Source organism: Canis aureus, chromosome 28, assembly GCF_053574225.1.
Source record: "Canis aureus isolate CA01 chromosome 28, VMU_Caureus_v.1.0, whole genome shotgun sequence".
NCBI lineage: Eukaryota > Metazoa > Chordata > Mammalia > Carnivora > Canidae > Canis > Canis aureus.
Window position 1 is genome coordinate 40,362,828 of NC_135638.1, and position 4,857 is coordinate 40,367,684.

Sequence of the window (4,857 nt, forward strand, 5' to 3'; positions counted from 1 at the left end):
ATTCATAGAGAAAAAATGAGAAACTAGGATGGAAACGGTCTGAAGAGTAAACTGGGGAGACTGGAGAAACCAGCATGGAAGCATTAAGTCAATTCTCTTTATTAATGTACATATACATCTCTTAGGCTTTAGCTCAATATTCATTTTTTTAAATAAACTTTTCATTGTCTGATTGCTGAGGCTAGGACTTCTAGTACTATGTTGAAAACAGTGGTGATAGTGGACATTCCTGTCATGTCCCTGACCTTAAGGGAAAAGCTCTCAGGTTTTCCCCATTAGAATGATATTCACTGTGGGCTTTTTTATGTGGCTTTTACAATATTGATATATGTTCCCTCTATCCCTACACTATGAAGAGTTTTAATCAAGAAAGGATGGTGCAGTTTATCAAATGCTTTTTCTGCTTTTATTGAGAGGATCATGTGGTTCCTCTCCTTTCTTTTATTAATGTGATGTATCACCTCAATTGATTTGAGGATGTTGAACCACTCTTGTAGCCCAGGAATAAAACCTACTTGATCATGGTGAATAACCTTTTCAATGTACTGCTGGATCCTATTGACTAATATATCAGCTTTCAGACAACAACAAAGAAATAAAAGGCATCCAGGATACGTGGGTGGCTCAGTGGTTGAACATTTGCCTTCGGCTCAGGGCATGATCCCAGGGTCCTGGAATTGAGTCCTACATTGGGCTCCCCTCAGGAAGCCTGTTTCTCTCCATACCTATGTCTCTGTTGCTCTGTGTGTGTCTCTTATGAATAAATAAATAAAATCTTGGAAAAAAGGAAATAAAAGGCATCTGAATCAGCAAAGAAGTCAAACTCTCACTCTTTACAGATGACATGATACTCTATGTGGAAAACCCAAAAGACTCCACCCCCAAATCGCTAGAACTCATACAGGAAGTCAGCAAAGTGGCAGGATATAGAATCAATGATCAGTTGAACTTCTATATGCTGAGACAAAAGAAAGAGAAATTAAGGAATCTGTCCTATTTACAATTACACCAAAAACCATAAGATACTTAGGAATAAACTTAACCAAAGAGATAAAGGTTATATAGAAAACTATAGAACATTCATGAAAGAAATTGAGGAAGACCCAAAGAAATGAAAAAGCATTCCATGCTCATGGATTGGAAGAACAAATATTCTTAAAATGTCTATGCTACTCAGAGCAATCTATGCATTCAGTGCAATCTCTATCAAAATACCATTGACATTTTTCACAGAGCTGGAACAAATAATCCTAAAATTTGTATGGAACCAGAAAAGACACTGAATTTCCAAAGGAATGTTGAAAAAGAAAACCAAAGCTGGTGGCATCACAGTGCCAGATGTCAAGCATATTACAAAGCTGCAATCATCCAAACAGTATGGTATTGGCACAAAGACAGACACATAGATCAATGAAATAGATTAGAGAACCCATAAATGGACCCTCAATGCTATGGTCAACTAATCTTCAATAAAGCAAGAAAGAATATCCAATGGAAAAAATGGTGTTGACAAAATTGGACAGCCACATGCAGAAGAATGAAACTTGAACATTTTCTTAGACCTTATACAAAAATGTCTTATCAGATAAAGGGCTAGTAACCAAGTTCTATAAAGAACTTTATATCCAAAGAATAAAAAATCCAACCAAGAAATGAGCAGAAGACAGGCATAGACATTTCACCAGACAGGGAGAACCCTCATAAAAATAAATGGTCAACAGACACATGAAAAAATGCTCAACATCACTCAGCATCAAGGAAATACAAATCAAAACCACATTGAGATACCACCTCACACCAATCACAATGGCCAAAATTAACAGGACAGGAAACAGCAAATGTTGGTGAGGATGTGGAAAAAAGGGGAACCCTCTTAAACTGTTGCTGGAAACGAAAGCTGGTGCAGCCACTCTGGAAAACTGTGTGGAGTTTCTTCAAAAAGTTTAAAATAGGAGCGATTAGGCCGAAATAAGAAGCCAGAAGTTGCGGAGGAGAGCTAGTGACCTTCGGTTTGTGGAGCTGGTCATCAACATGTCTTTTCCTAAGGCGCCCCTGAAACGATTCAATGACCCTTCCGGTTGTGCACCGTCTCCAGGTGCTTATGATGTTAAAACTTCAGAAGTATTAAAAGGACCAGTATCATTTCAGAAATCACAAAGATTTAAAAAACAAAGAGTCTCAACAAAATCTTAATGTTGACAGAGATACTACCTTGCCTGCTTCAGCAAGAAAAGTTAAGACTTTGGGATTAAAGAAGGAATCTCAAAAGAATGATAAAGATTTGAAGATACCAGAAAAAGAGATTCGTGTTCTTGTGCAAGAACATGGTGCTCAGGACAAGCAGATCCAAGATCTGGAAGCTGAGTTGGAGAAGGTGGAGGCCAAGCTAAATGCTGCAGTCAGGGAGAAAACATCTCTCTCCGCAAGTAATGCTTCACTAGAAAAACAGCTTATTGAGTTAACTAGATCTAATGAGCTACTTAAATCAAAGTTTTCTGAAGATAATAACCAGAAGACTATGAGAATTCTAAGCCTCGAGTTAATGAAACTTAGAAACAAAGGAGAAACAAAGATGAGGAATATGATGGCTAAACAGGAAGGCATGGAAGTGAAGCTGCAGGTCACTCAGAAGAATCTGGAGGAGTCTCAGGGGAAAATAGCACAACTTGAGGGGAAACTTGTTTCAATAGAGAAGGAAAAGACTGATGAAAAATCTGAAACAGAAAAACTCTTAGAATACATCGAAGAAATTAGTTGTGCATCAGATCAAGTGGAGAAATACAAGCTAGATATTGCCCAATTAGAAGAAAATTTGAAAGAGAAGAATGAAGTTGTAAGCCTTAAGCAGTCTCTTGAGGAAAATGTTGTTTTACTTTCTAAACAAGTAGAAGACCTGAATGCTAAGTGTCAGCTACTCGAAAAAGAAAAAGAAGACCTTGTCAACAGGGATAGAGTACGGGATGAAACTCTAAAGTCTGAAATGCAAAACTTAAAGGAGAACCTTATTCTTGAAAAACAGGAACATGAAAAACTACGACAAAAAGAATTACAGACTGATTCACTTCTGCAACAAGAAAAGGAACTGTCCTCCAGTCTTCAACAGAAGCTACGTTCCTTTCAAGAGGAAATGATGAAAGAGAGGAATCTCTTTGAGGAAGAATTAAAGCAAGCACTGGATGAGCTTAGATAAATTGCAGCAAAAAGAGGAACAAGCTGAAAGGCTAGTCAGACAGTTGGAAGAAAAAACAAAATCTCGAGCTGCAGAACTGAAATTCCTAGAAGAAAAGCTGAAAGGGAAAGAAGCTGAACTGGAAGAAAGTAATGCTGCTCACAGTCAAGCCACTCTGCTTTTGCAGGTGAGCTATCATAGTATAGTGCAAAGCCTTGGAGATGCTACTGCTCAATTTGAAAGTTATAAAGCATTTATGGCTCGTGAGATAGAAGATCTTAAATTGGAGAACTTGTCACTTCAGGAAAAAGTGACCAGGGCTGAGAAAAGTGCAGAAGATACTCAACATCAGATATTGGCAACTGAGAATGCAAATCAAGAATACACAAGGATGCTCCTGGATCTGCAGACCAAATCAGCACTTAAAGAAGCAGAAATTAAAGAAATAACAGTCTCTTCTCTTAAAACAATAACTGATTTGCAGAACCAACTCAAGCAAAAAGGTGAAGAGTTAAAGAAACAACTGGAAGAGGAAGAAGCAAGAAAAGCTGGAAAAAAAACACAGTGGCAGAGTTAACTGAGGAAATGAATAAGTGGTGTCTCCTTTATGAAGAACTATATAATAAAACAAAACCTTTTCAGCTACAACTGGATGCATTTGAAGCAGAGAAACAGGCTTTGTTGAATGAACATGGTGCTGCTCAGGAACAGCTAAATAAACTAAGAGATTCGTATGCTAAATTACTGGGTCATCAAAATCTAAAGCAAAAAATCAAGCATGTTGTGAAACTGAAAGATGAAAATAGCCAACTCAAATCGGAGGTGTCAAAACTCCGCTCTCAGCTCGCTAAAAGAAAACAAAGTGAGGGAAAACTTCAGGAGGAATTGAATAAAGTTCTTGGTATCAAACACTTTGATCCTTCAAAGGCTTTTCTTCGTGAAAGCAAAGAAAATTTTGCTCTCAAAACACCATTGAAAGAAGGCAATTCAAACTGCTATTGAGCTCCTGTGGAGTTTCAAGAATAATGCACGTGAATATCGGGAAGACCTGTTAAAAATTATTTCATTCTTTTTATTATTGTTTTTGCTATTGTTACTGTTATTATTATGTTTCTAATGAATATTTTTAATGTATTTAATATTAACTTCCTGTTCTTAACTATGTGAGGGGAAGTTCACATACATACATACCAGTATGACTTCTGATATTTTTTCTTTTTTTTTTTAATTTTTATTTATTTATTGTAGTCACAGAGAGAGAGAGAGAGAGAGAGAGAGAGAGAGGCAGAGACCTAGGCAGAGGGAGAAGCAGGCTCCATGCACCGGGAGCCCGACGTGGGATTCGATCCTGGGTCTCCAGGTTCGCGCCCTGGGCCAAACCGCTGCGTCACCCAGGGATCCCTGACATTTTATTTTCTATTGTCTGTACCTCCTCCTTGATGCTTACCTTTATCACCTCATTCTAAACTTTCTCTCTGGCTTTCCAACTTTACAGCTCATCCCATCAAATCAACATTCCTTTAAAAATTGCTAATTATTATTCTCCTACTCTGAAACCTCAGATGGTTTCAGGATTCTAATCCAGAGTTTTTTTAATTTAATACTGGAAGCCTTTTCTAGTCTGAACATCTTAAACTGGGCAAAAACACCTCGGTCTGTTCTTGACTCTACTTTGTCTAATAATGTTC

General features: G+C 37.7%; 1 pseudogene; it reads left to right on the top strand.

Annotated features, from left to right (window-relative positions):
* Window positions 1-1,947: 1,947 nt before the first annotated feature.
* Window positions 1,948-4,210, top strand: LOC144300668 (hyaluronan mediated motility receptor pseudogene; annotated as a pseudogene).
* Window positions 4,211-4,857: the final 647 nt, after the last annotated feature.